This window comes from Pristiophorus japonicus, chromosome 5, assembly GCF_044704955.1.
Source record: "Pristiophorus japonicus isolate sPriJap1 chromosome 5, sPriJap1.hap1, whole genome shotgun sequence".
NCBI classification, from domain to species: domain Eukaryota; kingdom Metazoa; phylum Chordata; class Chondrichthyes; family Pristiophoridae; genus Pristiophorus; species Pristiophorus japonicus.
Window position 1 is genome coordinate 273,629,206 of NC_091981.1, and position 15,317 is coordinate 273,644,522.

Genomic DNA, 15,317 nt, shown 5'->3' on the forward strand with positions numbered 1-15,317 from the left:
GTACCAACAATATAGGTTAAAAAAACGGGATGAGGTCCTACAAGCTGAATTTAGGGAGCTAGGAGTTAAATTAAAAAGTAGGACCTCAAAGATAGTAATCTCAGGATTGCTACCAGTGCCACGTGCTAGTCAGAGTAGGAATTGCAGGATAGCTCAGATGAATATGTGGCTTGAGGAATAGTGCAAGAGGGAGGGATTCAAATTCCTGGGACATTGGAACCGGTTCTGGGGGAGGTGGAACCAGTACAAACTGGATGGTCTGCACCTGGGCAGGACCGGAACCGATGTCCGAGGCCGAGTGTTTGCTAATGCTGTTGGGGAGGGTTTAAACTAAAATGGGAGGGGGATGGGAATCTATGCAGGGAGGCAGAGGGAAGTAAAAAGGGGGCAGAAGCAAAAGGTAGGAAGGAGAAAAGCAAGAATGGAGGGCAGAGGAATCAAGGGCAAAAGTCAAAAAGGGTCACATTACAACATAATTCAAAAAGGACAAAGAGTTTTAAAAAAACAAGCCTGAAGGCTCTGAGTCTCAATGTGAGGAGTATTCGGAATAAGATGGACGAATTAACTGCGCAGACAGCAGTTAACGGATATGATGTAATTGGGATTACGGAGACATGGCTCCAGAGTAACCAAGGCTGGGAACTCAACATCCAGGGGTATTCAATATTCAGGAAGGACAGACAGACAGGTAGGAAAAGGAAGTGGGGTAGCGTTGCTGGTTAAAGAGAAGATTAATGCAATAGCAAGGAAGGCCATTAGCGTGGATGATGTGGAATCGGTATGGGTGGAGCTGCGAGACACCAAAGGGCAGAAAACATTAGTGGGAGTTGTGTACAGACCACCAAACAGTAGTAGTAAGGTTGGGCGTGGCATCAAACAGGAAAGTAAGGATGCATGCAATGAGGGTACAGCAGTTATCATGGGTGACTTTAATCTACATATTGATTGGGCTAACCAAACTGGTAGCAATACTGTGGAGGAGGATTTCCTGGAGTGTATAAGGGATAGTTTTCTAGACCAATATGTCGAGGAACCAACTATATAGCAGGCCATCCAAGACTGGGTCTTGTGTAACGAGAGAGGATTAATTAGCAATCTGGTCGTGCAGGGCCCCTTGGGGAAGAGTTCTTCATTAAGATGGCGAGTGACACAATTAATTCAGAGACTAGGGTCCTGAACATAAAGAAAGGAAACTTCGATGGTATGAGACGTGAATTGGCTGGGATAAACTGGAGAATGATACTTAAAGGATTGACGGTGGATAGGCTATGGCAGACATTTAAAGATCACATGGATGAACTACAACAATTTTACATCCCTGTGTGGTGTAAGAATAAAAAGGGGAAGGTGGCTCAACCGTGGCTAACAAAGGAAATTAGGGAAGATGTTAAATCCAAGGAAGAGGCATATAAATTGGCCAGAAAAAGCAGCAAACCTGTGGACTGGGAAAAATTTAGAATTGAGCAGAGGAGGACTAAGGGTTTAATTAGGAGGGGGGAAATGGAGTAGGAGAGTAAGCTTGCAGGGAACATAAAAACTGACAACAAAACCTTCTATAGATATGTAAAGAGAAAAAGATTACTGAAGACTAATGTAGGTCCCTTGCAGTCAGAATCAGGTGAATTATTAATGGGGAACAAGGAAATGGCAGACAAATTGAACAAATGCTTTGGTTTTGTCTTCACTAGGCAAGCCACGAATAACCTCCCGAAAATACGAGGGGAGCGAGGGTCTAGCGAGAAGAGGAAACTGAGGGAAATCCTTATCAGTCAGGAAATGGTGTTAGGGAAATTGAAGGGACTTCTGAAGGCCGCTAAATCTCCAGGGCCTGAGAGTACTTAAGGAAGTGGCCCTAGAAATAGTAGATGCATTGGTGGTCATTTTCCAACATTCCATGGACTCTGGATCAGTTCCTATGGATTGGAGGGTAGCTAATGTAACCCCACTTTTTAAAAAAGGAGGGAGAGAGAAAACATTATAGACCAGTTAGCCTGACATCGGTAGTAGGGAAAATGCTGGAGTTATTATTAAAGATATACTAGCAGCGCATCTGGAAAGCAGTGACAGGATCGGTCCAAGTCAGCATGGATTTATGAAAGGGAAATCATGCTTGACAAATCTTCTAGAATTTTTTGAGGATGTAACTAGTAGAGTGGATAAGGGAGAACCAGTGGATGTGGTATATTTGGACTTTCAAAAGGCTTATGACAAGGTCCCACACAAGAGATTATTGTGTAAAATTAAGGCACATGGTATTGGGGGTAATGTATTGACGTGGATAGAGAACTTGTTGGCAGACAGGAAGCAAAGATTGGGAATAAACCGGTCCTTTTCAGAATGGCCGGCAGTGACTAGTTGGGTGCCGCAGGGTTCAGTGCTGGGACCCCAGCTATTTACAATATTCATTAATGATTTAGACGAAGGAATTGAAGGTAATATCTCCAAGTTTGCAGATGACACTAAGCTGGGTGGCAGTGCGAGCTGCGAGGAGGATGCTAAGAGGCTGGAGGGGGACTTGGACAGTTTTAGGTGAATGGGTAAATGCATGGCAGATGCAGTATAATGTGGATAAAGGTGAGGTTATCCACTTTGGGTGGCAAAAATAAGGAAGACAGATTATTATCTGAATGGTGACAGATTAATAAAAGGGGAGGTGCAAAGAGACCTGGGTGTCATGGTACATCAGTCATTGAAGGTAGGCATGCAGGTACAGCAGGCAGTAAAAAAGCAAATGGCATGCTGGCCTTCAGAGCAAGGGGATTTGAGTATAGGAGCAGGGAGGTCTTACTGCAGTTGTACAGGGCCTTGGTGAGACCACACCTTGAGTATCGTGTGCAGTTTTGGTCTCCTAATCTGAGGAAAGACGTGCTTGCTATTGAGGGAGTGCAGTGGAGGTTCACCAGACTGATTCCCAGAATGGCAGGACTGACATATAAGGAAAAACTGGAGCGGCTAAGCTTATACTCACTGGAATTTAGAAGAAAGAGAGGGGAATCACAAAGAAACTTATAAAATTCTGACGAGACTGGACAGGTTAGATGCAGGTAGAATGTTCCCGATGTTGGGGAAGTCCAGAACCAGGGGTCACAGTCTAAAGATAAGGGGTAAGCCATATAGGACTGAGATGAGGAGAAACTTTTTCACCCAGAGAGTTGTGAACCTGTGGAATTCTCTACCACAGAAAGTTATGATGTCCAGTTCATTGGACATATTCAAAAGGGAGTTAGATGTGGCCCTTACGGCTAAAGGGATCAGGGGGTATGGAGAGAAGGCAGGGACGGAGTACTGAGATTGCATAATCAGCCATTATCATATTGAATGGCGGTGCAGGCTCGAAGGGCCGAATGGCTTGCTCCTGCACCTATTTTCTATGTTTCTATGTTTCTATGTTCCAAGGTGCTTCAAAGGAGCGTTATCAAACAAAATGTGACACCGAACCACATAAATCTTGGCCAAAGCGGTTAGTTTTAAGGGGAGTCTTAAAGGAATAAAGAGAGGTAGTGAGACAGAGAGGTTTAAGGAGGGAATTCCAGAGCTTAGGGACTTGGCAGCTGAAGGTGCGGCCGCCAATTGTGGAGTGATTAAAATTGGGGATGATCAGAAGGCCAGAATTGGAGGAGCGCAGATATCTCGGAGGGTTGTAGGGATGGAGGAGATTACAGATATAGAGAGGGGCGAGGCTATAGAGGGATTTGAAAAGAAGTATAAGAATTTTAAAATTGAGGTGTTGCTTAACTGGGAGCCATTGTAGGTTAGTGAGCACAGGGGTGATCGGCGAATGGACTTGATGCGAGTTAGGACACGGGCAACTGGATTTTGGATGACCTCAAGTTTATGTAGGATAGAATGTGGGAGGCCAGCCAGGAGTGCGTTGGATCGTCAAGTCTGGAGGTAACAAATGCATGGATGAGGGTTTCGGCAGCGGATAAGCTGAGTCGGGCGATGTTTCGGAGGTGAAAATAGGCGGTCTTAGTTTTGCGCGGATTATGTGGTTGGAAGCTCATTTCAGGGTCAAATATGCCACCAAGGTTGGTAAAAGTCTGGTTCAGCCTCAGCCAGTTCCCAAGGAGAGGGATTGAGTCTGAAGCTTGGAAACGGAGTTTGTGGCGGGGACCGAAGACAATGGCTTCGGGCTTTTCAATATTTCATTGAAGGAAATTTCTGCTTATCCAGTCGGACAAGCAGTGAGACAACTGAGAAAGAGAGAGGAGGGGTCGAGAGATGTGGTGCTGAGGTAGTGCTGAGGTATGTGGGAGACAGAGGGAAACAAAAAGGAGGCAAAAGCAAAAGACAGAAAGGAGATGAGGAAAAGTGGAGGGCAGAGAAACCCAAGGCAAAGAACAAAAAGGGCCATTGCACAGCAAAATTCTAAAAAGACAAAGGGTGTTAAAAAAACAAGCCTGAAGGCTTTGTGTCTTAATGCAAAGAGTATCCGCAATAAGGTGGATGAATTAACTGTGCAAATAGATGTTAACAAATATGATGTGATTGGGATTACGGAGACGTGGCTCCAGGATGATCAGGGCTGGAAACTCAACATCCAGGGGTATTCAACATTCAGGAAGGATAGAATAAAAGGAAAAGGAAGTGGCATAGCATTGCTGGTTAAAGAGGAGATTAATGCAATAGTTCGGAAAGACATTATCTTAGATGATGTGGAATCTATATGGGTAGAGCTGCAGAACACCAAAGGGCAAAAAACGTTAGTGGGAGTTGTGTACAGACCTCCAAACAGTAGTAGTGATGTAGGGGAGGGCATCAAACAGGAAATTAGGAGTGCATGCAATAAAGGTGCAGCAGTTATAATGGGTGACTTTAATATGCACATAGATTGGGCTAGCCAAACTGGAAGCAATACGGTAGAGGAGGGTTTCCTGGAGTGCATAACGGATGGTTTTCTAGACCAATACGTCGAGGAACCAACTAGGGGGGGAGACCATCTTAGACTGGGTGTTGTGTAATGAGAGAGGATTAATTAGCAATCTCATACTATAATATGGTAGAATTCTGCATTAGGATGGAGAATGAAACAGTTAATTCAGAGACCATGGTCCATAACTTCAAGAAAGGTAACTTTGAAGGTATGAGGCGTGAATTGGCTAGGATAGATTGGCGAATGATACTTAAGGGGTTGACTGTAGATGGGCAATGGCAGACATTTAGAGACCGCATGGATGAACTACAACAATTGTACATTCCTGTCTGGCATAAAAATAAAAAAGGGAAGGTGGCTCAACCGTGGCTATTAAGGGAAATCAGGGATAGTATTAAAACCAAGGAAGTGGCATACAAATTGGCCAGAAGTAGCAGCAAACCCGGGGACTGGGAGAAATTTAGAACTCAGCAGAGGAGGACAAAGGGTTTGATTAGGGCAGGGAAAATGGAGTACGAGAAGAAGCTTGCAGGGAACATTAAGGCGGATTGCAAAAGTTTCAATAGATATGGAAAGAGAAAAAGGTAAGTAAAGACAAACGTAGGTCCCCTGCAGTCAGAATCAGGAGAAGTCATAACGGGGAACAAAGAAATGGCAGACCAATTGAACAAGTACTTTGCTTCGGTATTCACTAAGGAGGACACAAACAACCTTCCGGATATAAAAGGGGTCAGAGGGTCTAGTAAGGAGGAGGAACTGAGTGAAATCTTTATTAGTCGGGAAATTATGTTGGGGAAATTGATGGGATTGAAGGCCGATAAATCCCCAGGGCCTGATGGACTGCATCCCAGAGTATTTAAGGAGGTGGCCTTGGAAATAGCGGATGCATTGACAGTCATTTTCCAACATTCCATTGACTCTGGATCAGTTCCTATCGAGTGGAGGGTAGCCAATGTAACCCCACTTTTTAAAAAAGGAGGGAGAGAGAAAACAGCCTGACCTCAGTAGTGGGTAAAATGATGGAATCAATTATTAAGGATGTCATAGCAGCGCATTTGGAAAGAGGTGACATGATAGGTCCAAGTCAGCATGGGTTTGTGAAAGGGAAATCATGCTTGACAAATCTTCTGGAATTTTTTGAGGATGTTTCCAGTAAAGTGGACAAGGGAGAACCAGTTGATGTGGTATATTTGGACTTTCAGAAGGCTTTCGACAAGGTCCCACACAAGAGATTAATGTGCAAAGTTAAAGCACATGGGATTGGGGGTAGTGTGCTGACGTGGATTGAGAACTGGTTGTCAGACAGGAAGCAAAGAGTAGGAGTAAATGGGTACTTTTCAGAATGGCAGGCAGTGACTAGTGGGGTACCGCAAGGTTCTGTGCTGGGGCCCCAGCTGTTTACATTGTACATTAATGATTTAGACGAGGGGATTAAATGTAGTATCTCCAAATTTGCAGATGACACTAAGTTGGGTGGCAGTGTGAGCTGCGAGGAAGATGCTATGAGGCAGCAGAGTGACTTGGATACGTTAGGTGAGTGGGCAAATGCCTGGCAGATGAAGTATAATGTGGATAAATGTGAGGTTATCCACTTTGGTGGTAAAAACAGAGAGACAGACTATTATCTGAATGGTGACAGATTAGGAAAAGGGGAGGTGCAACGAGACCTGGGTGTCATGGTACATCAGTCATTGAAGGTTGGCATGCAGGTACAGCAGGCGGTTAAGAAAGCAAATGGCATGTTGGCCTTCATAGCGAGGGGATTTGAGTACAGGGGCAGGGAGGTGTTGCTACAGTTGTACAGGGCCTTGGTGAGGCCACACCTGGAGTATTGTGTACAGTTTTGGTCTCCTAACTTGAGGAAGGACATTCTTGCTATTGAGGGAGTGCAGCGAAGATTCACCAGACTGATTCCCGGGATGGTGGGACTGACCTATCAAGAAAGACTGGATCAACTGGGCTTGTATTCACTGGAGTTCAGAAGAATGAGAGGGGACCTCATAGAAACGTTTACAATTCTGAAGGGTTTAGACAGGTTAGATGCAGGAAGAATGTTCCCATTGTTGGGGAAGTCCAGAACCAGGGGTCACAGTCTAAGGATAAGGGGTAAGCCATTTAGGACCGAGATGAGGAGAAATTTTTTCACCCAGAGAGTGGTGAACCTGTCGAATTCTCTACCACAGAAAGTAGTTGAGGCCAATTCACTAAATATATTCAAAAGGGAGTTAGATGAAGTCCATACTACTAGGGGGATCAAGGGGTATGGCGAGAAAGCAGGAAGGGGTACTGAAGTTGCATGTTCAGCCATGAACTCATTGAATGGCAGTATAGGCTAGAAGGGCTGAATGGCCTACTCCTGCACCTATTTTCTATGTTTCTATGTTTCTATACATGTGGAAACTGATGCTGTGTTTTCAGCCCATGTTATTAATGGAGAAGGTTCCATGGTGTGAAAGGGTGCATAAATTTCCTCAAATATATCAAACTGCTAAAATATCTCAATAGTCTTAGCTTTAGGCACCTGAACATCCAACTAAGATCAATGAGTAGGCGTTTCATGTACTCTCAATCTAACTATCCTGCCGCTGCCGATTGTATCAATTAAGACCATGTATAGCAGTCATTAGCATAATTACCCACATGAATATATTAAGTGACTTTTCAGGTAATCCTCTCAACCCCTTTTGTAACAAACATTAATTCCCCTTTTCCAATTGTGATGACATCAACAAGTTATTTTTGAAATATTTTGCATTGCGTTTACTATTGAAATGGTAGATTTATTGCTAAACTGATTATATTGCCACAACATGCTTAAGCCAATTAGTTGTGATGGGATCGTAATTCAGTTCTCAATTATTGTGTGCTTCTTAGTTTATTTTTTGTTTGCAGATAACTTTGCCAAAGTGCATTAATAATAAATGACCATAGTGGTGATGTTACTGCATTGGTAATCCAGAAGCCTGCACTAATGATCTGGGGACCTGAGTTCAAATCCCATCAGGGCAGCTGGGGGACTTGAAATTCAATTAATTAAATAAATCTGGAATTTAAAAAAGATAGTGTGAGTAAATTGTCACCATGAAACAACTTGATTGTTTTGAACTGGTTCACTAATGTCCTGAAGGAAATCTGCTGTCCTTACCTGGTCTGGCCTGTATGTGACTCTGGACCCACAGCAATGTGGTTGACTCTGAAATGGCCTAGCCAGCCACTCAGTTGTTACAAAGAAGTACAAGTGCTCAATGGAAGGAAATTCATTGCATGAACTGCAGCGGTTCGAGAAGATGGCTCACCACCACCTTCTCGAGGGAAAAAAGGGATGGGTAATAAATGCTGGGCTCGCCCACATCCCAGGAACAAATTTTTAAAAACATCAGAAATGATAACACTTCACAATCATGTATTTTCTGTGCAGATTCTATTTTCTGATAGAAACTGTGGGCCCAAGTTTCCACAAGAAAAAAAACGGGCGCCCCTCCGAGCTGGGCGCCCGTTTTTCGCGTCTAAAACGGCGCCTAAAAAAATCCTCGGTATTTTCCACCTACTTACAGGTCCTCTGGCCCTCGGCGCAGCGCAGCACGAGCTGTGGGGGGGGGGGGGGCGGAGCCAGGTCCCTGCGCTGAAAACAGTGCCGGGACCTCTGCACATGCGCGCTACAGTCGGCACGCAAGTGCAGTAGCTCCAGGCGCCGAACTGTGTGGGAGGGGTCTGAAGCACGCAGCCCCTAGCCCTGGCTGAATGGCCTCACTGTGGCTGCGTGGATAAGGCTCCTCCCATGGCCAGCTCCTGTTCCCCGCCCCCGACAAGACCCGACACCCGCTTCCCCCCCCCCTCCCCCGCCGACCAGACCCGACCCGACACCCGCTTCCCCCCCCCCCCCCGACTGACCCGACCCGCGCTCCTGTTCCCCGACCCGCCCCCCCCCCCCCCCCCCACTGGACCCGACTCCCGACTCCCGGACTGGATTCGATCCGACCTGACCCCTCCTTTCCCCACCCCCCACCTCTCTCTCCCCCCCCTCCCCTCTCTCTCTCTCTCTCTCTCTCCCTCCCCCCCCTCTCCCCCCCCTCTCCCCTCTCTCCCTCCCCCCCCTCTCTCCCTCTCTCTCTCTCTCTCTCTCCCCCCCCCTCCCGCTCAGCGGCACGAACGGCTGCAGAATTCTCCCTGGCTGAAGCACTTTCACACAGGTAGGAAGATGGTTTATTTAATCTTTTCTTGGCTTATAAATGTTTATTCAGGTTGGATTTATTTGTAGAAGTATAAATAAAGATTTATTGTCGAATTTAATGAGTTCTCTTCCCCCTCCCCCACCCCTCCACCTCGTTCTGGACGCCTAATTTGTAACCTGCGCCTGATTTTTTAATGTGTAGAACAGGTTTTTTCAGTTCTACAAAAATCTTCACTGGCTCCATTCTACTTTAGTTTGGAGTACGTTTTCACTGTGGAAACTTTCAAATCAGGCGTCAGTGGCCGGACACGCCCCCTTTTGAAGAAAAAATTCTGTTCTAAACTAGAACTTTTCTACCTGACTCGAACTGCAGAAAAAAAAATGTGGAGAATTGCGATTTCTAAAATAGTCCGTTCTCCACCAGTTGCTCCTAAAAAATCAGGCGCGAATCATGTGGAAACTTGGGCCCTGTATGCCTCCTATTAAAGTGTGGTTGGTTCTGACTAAACCAAATGCTTTTATAAAAATGGATCCACTAAGGGAGAGCTTAAAAGGTTCTCTTCAACAATTGTAATAGTAGACCAAGTGCTGACTCCAGCTTGACTCTGTTGACAGGCATTATTGATAACCAAACCATGGAGGTGGAACTGCAGATAAATATTGAACAGCTTTGCTCAACTATTTTTGGCGCTCAAGGAGCTATTTTATGGAACTTTTTTGGTCAGTTCAGGAGGAAATGGATGCAAAGTCCTGACCTTGTATGTTGCATTGTGTACGGTCTGTGTTCGGAATGGACCCGGCAAGCTAAATGGCTATTTCACGTTGCAGACTTCAGCCTAGAAATTGCTATTTGGTAACAAGGAATAACTCGATGGTATGATCCTCTTTAAATGGATTAACGTCTCCATTAAAATAACGGATAGAGGAAGGTCAAGTGTTTTTCCACTAATTTAACAGCGGTAGTTTCTAGGCTTTAATTTTGATCAATTCGTGGCTGCAGGGTTTCCATTTAAAGAAAAATAGTGACTCCATCTATCTCTTCTAGGGCTAATTACACCTCCTAGTGGCTACGCACAGTACTTCACTGGAGCTGGCAGTCACAAGGCATCTTGCAAACGATTCCATTACATTTACAACTGAATGTGATGAGACAAGGTTACTGGAGAAAAAGCCAAAGAAAATGAAGAGTCTAAAAATAAAACATTTTTCCCAGAGGAATGATTCCCTCCCTCACAAAGATGAGGTCACTTTTCCCTGTATTCTTCTGCCATTTACTGCACTATTAACCAACTACAGCATTTTGCCCGGTTATAGAATAAGATCAAACACTACCATAAATAATAAGCAAGGAGTAAAAGGCAGATTTCTGTATCTGATCAGATAACAATTGCTCCGAATTTTCTACTTGCTTCTTATTGCAATTATCTTATGCATGTTGTGTAGTAAGTACGCAATACCCTTTGAACGTTGACACTTCAGAGGTTAGCTGTCATCGGATCTTCTAGTTATTCCTTGTGTAGTTCTTATGATGAATAATATGTAAAAGCAGAATTATGAAGATATACGGGAACAAAGAATTCCCTAATTCACAGTGCATTCAAAAACAACACTGTATTTATTAATTTTTTTGTTTAGTGTACAGATTCTACAAAAATATCACTAAAAGCATCAAGTCAGACAAAGTGGAGGAGGATGGCATCTGTGACAACTATAAACCAGTCAGGGGCAATTTTGCCCCAACCCGCCCATCGGGGAAGCTGACGGGACCGGGTGAGAAGTCAATATAGAGAGTAATATCGGGCGGAGTGTAAAACCAGCGTTCCACCCAATCACATGGGTTTCCCGCGCGGCGAGTTGGATTAAAAGTGACCCCAGTGTGCCAGTGATAGGAATAAAGATTTTTGAGACAATTTATTAAAATATTCATTCACAGGATGTGGCATTGCTGGCAAGGCCAGCATTTATTGCCCATCCCTAAATAGCCCATGGTGGTGAGCCGCCATTCCAGAGGGCAGCTAAGAGTCAACCACATTACTGTGGGTCTGGAGTCACATATAGGCCAGACCAGGTAAGGATGGCAGATTAATGAACCAGATGGGTTTTTTACAACAATCCGGGAGTTTCATGGTCATTAGTACAGATAGTCATTTTAATTCCAGATTTAATAAATTAACAGAATTTAAATTCCCCAGCTGCCGTGTTGGGATTTGAACTTATTTCTCATGGTTCATTAGTCCTAGCCTCTGGCTTACTAGTCCAGTAACATAACCACTACGCTACCATTACTTTGCTGTTGCAACTTGTATTTGCATAATAGGTTCTGCACAGAGGGCTAGGCCAGTGCCATGTGGTCGTGGATACTGAGCCACATTGCAGAAATACCCCGGCTCAGTGCTGAATTAGCCGATTTCAGTCCAGAGTCCAGACAACGGTATTACAGTTGGCCTCAGCACCGCCCCCTTCCCCCCACCCCCACCGCCACCGCCCCTCCCCCACCAACTAGGAAGGTCAGAAATCAGCCAGACTCTCGATCATGTGCGGATGCCAGATGTGGACTGCGTCTCACTCATTGAGAGGGCTCGCCCATGAAACACTTGGCCACAGTAACAGAGCTTGGCTGGTACCTTGCTGGATACATCCACCGGCACAAGTCAGCGCCATCGGGGGAGGAGGTTAAATGAGAAGGAAATAAGTGTTGGTGCAAACAGCTGACCTGGTGCAACATCTCTGGCAGCGCACCTGTAGCCCACTAGAGGGTCTTTAGATGTCCAGTTCAAAGATCACATTAAGCTAAAAATGACTGTCGTGGATATCAACAAGAACATTTGTCTGGCATTCCTCTGTCTGCTACTATGACGGAGCCATTAACACATTGGATTCAAATCGCTGGTTGATGCCATCAGCATTAAGCTAATATCGACAACTGTAAGTTCTGGCCAATTTTTTGTCAAATTCTGTCTGATAACGCTCCCGTGAAGTGCCTTGGGATGTTTTATGTCAAGAAAAATAACAACTTGTATTTATATAGCACCTTTAATGTAGTGAAACAACAACAACTTGTATTTATATAGCGCCTTTAACCTAGTGAGACGTTCCAAGGCGCTTCACAGGAGTATTACGAAATTAAAAAGTTTGACACTAAGCCGTATAAGTAGAAATTAGCGCAGATGACCAGAAGCTTGGTCAAAGAGGTAGGTTTTCAGGAGCGTCTTGAAGGAAGAGAGAGAGGTAGAGAGGTAGAGAGGTGGAGAGGTTTAGGGAGGGAGTTCCACAGCTTGGGACCCAGGCAACAGAAGGCACGGCCACCAATAGTTGAGCGATTATAATCAGGGATGTTCAAAAGGGCAGAATTAGAGGAGCGCAGACATCTTGGAGGGTTGTGGGTTGGAGGAGATTACAGAAATAGAGAGGGGCGAGGCCATGGGGGGATTTGAAAACAAGGATGAGAATTTTGAAATCGAGGCGTTGCTTAACCAGGAGCCAATGTAGGTCAGCGAGGGTGATGGTTGAGTGGGACTTGGGGTGCATTAGGACACAGGCAGCCGAGTTTTGGATCACCTCTAGTTTACATAGGGTGGAACTTGGGAGGCCAGCCACATTACTACTTTACAAAGGGCTATATAAATACAAATGGTTGTTGTTGTTATCATTAGGAATTGTGATATCTTCACAGAGCACAGAGCACAGCACACACAGCTTCCTAACATGGCAGGCAGCTCTCTCGGAAGTCTCCGGAAAACTGTCTGGTTCTGTTTATTATTACCCCTGCACTTGCAGTACACGATACGTCCATATCCACAGTGTGGAGCTACAAACATTATGAGCTTCCAGACATTACACTTCTCCCTCCTTAATGAAGAAGTTGTTATAACAAACATCATACATAACTTCCATGTTTATACATAACACAGGATATAAACTTATTTTTTTCCATATTTACAAATTTAACTTTACCACTTGTTTTCTGTTTCAAAGAGGATACCTTCGCTCTCGAACAGAACCTTCCAAATATGGTGTCGATTTCACACTCATTCGAGGCTCATCCTGAGGAATGTTTTCGTCCACGGAATTTCCTTGATTTTCATTTGAACTCACTCTAACTTCAAGCTCTTTGTTTTCCTGACTCGGACTCAGACTTTCATTCTGATTCTCTCCTGGATTTGTTTCCAGTACATTGGATTTAGGATTTGCTACTGGTGTATCAAAACTATCTAGTGAGCCAGAAATAATTGAATCATTCCCACCTTCAACTCCTTCCATGTCTAGGTAAAATATGATCAATATGAACAAACCTAACCTGTCCATTATCAAACATCTTTACCAAATATGTACGAGGACCACATATCTTCACCACTCTTCCTGGTAACCACTTTAACCATCAAAGTAGTTCTTCATTCTCACCTTCTGGTTTAATTTCACACTTCTCTCTTTTACTCTAACTTTATCATGATTCTCTTTCTGTCTTAATTGTGTCTCTTCTACGGACTGTGCCAAATTTGGCTTTAACAACGAGAATCTGGTTCGAGGCTGTCGTTTGAGAAACAACTCTGCTGGTGTTCTACCAGTAGTTGTATGAGGAGTATTTCGCTATGTAATCAAAAAATTAGCCAATTTGTGATCCAATGACAACTGTCGTTTCCTTGGATTTGGATCTAACATTTGTTTTATGAGGGCACGTTTTACAATTTGTACAGTGCGCTCTGCTGCACCATTCGAAGCAGGATGGTATGGTGGAACCTTGGTATGTTTCACACCATTTTTGCTCATGAATTGTGCAAATTCTTCTGAATGGAATTGTGGTCCATTATCCGAAACAATTTCTTCAGGGAGACCAAAATGCATAAAATAATTTTCGTAAAATGTCCAATGTTTTACTTGTTGTTATTTTCCACATTGGAAACACCTCAACCCACTTCAAATGGCTATCAATCACAATGAACAATTGTTGTCCTTCTAACTCAGCAAAATCAATATGTAGACTTTGCCATACCCTGGGAGGCCATTTCCATGGCTGTAATGGTACTGGTGGTGGTTGCTTGCTTACCGATTGACATGTCGTACACTGACTCACGATGTACTCTCTATCTTTATCAAGACCTGGCCACCATAAATAACTGTGTGCAGAACTCTTGGTCAAGCACATTCCCAGGTGCTGGTCATGGAGGTCTCCTAATAATTTGGACCTGAATTATTTGGTATAACCACTCTTGCACCCCACATGATACAATCTTTATCGACTGATAATTCATTTCTATGAATGAAGAATGGATGTGTATCTTTGTCTGTTACCTGGTTTGGCCATCCATTTGCAATATACTCATACACCTTTGACATCACTGGGTCACGTTTGGTTGCTCTACCAATCTCTTCAGCTGTGACTGGCAGTTCATCAATGTATGAAAAATAAAACAGTTCTTCCCTAACTTGTGATGGGGAAGGCAATCTAAACATTGCATCAGCATTACTGTGATCAACTGATCGTCTGTATTCAATATCATATATATATGCTGACAAAATCAAAGCCCATCTCTGCATTCGGGCTGCAGCTAATGTTGGAACTGGGGACTTTGGATGGAGAATTGCTGTTAGGGGCTTATGGTCCGTAACGATAGTAAACTTGCGACCATACAAGTATTTGTGAAACTTCTTGACCCCAAAAATTAATGCCAAAGCTTCCCTTTCAATTTGCGCAAAATTACTCTCTCTGGCACTGAGAGTGCGTAAAGCAAAAGCAATTGGTCTCTCCTCCTCACTACGTAATACATGAGAGATTACTGCCCCAACTCCATACGGAGAGGCACCACATGCTAGCTTAATCTCCTTAGATATGTCATAGTGAACTAACATGGTGCTCTCTACCAATTTGCTTTTACACTCCTTGAATTCTGTATCTCATTCTTTTGACCACTTCCAATGGACCTGTTTTTTCAAAAGTTCACTCAGTGGATGTAATACTGGAGCCAAATTTGGTAGGAACTTCCCATAATAATTCCAAAGACCCAAGAATGAACAAAGTTCAGTGACATTCCTGGGAGTGGGTGCATTTCTAATTGCATCCAATTTTTCCATGGTTGGATGTAAACCATCTTTGTCTACTCTGTACCCTAAGTACTTCACTAAGTTTTTAAATAACTCACACTTACGAGCAGACACTCGTACTTCTCTAGCCGTTTATGTTATTATGAATTTGCCTATTTGATGCTGAAATTAGTATGTCATCCAAATAACATACTACCCCTTCAATACCTTGCAAAATCTGGTTCATCACTCCCT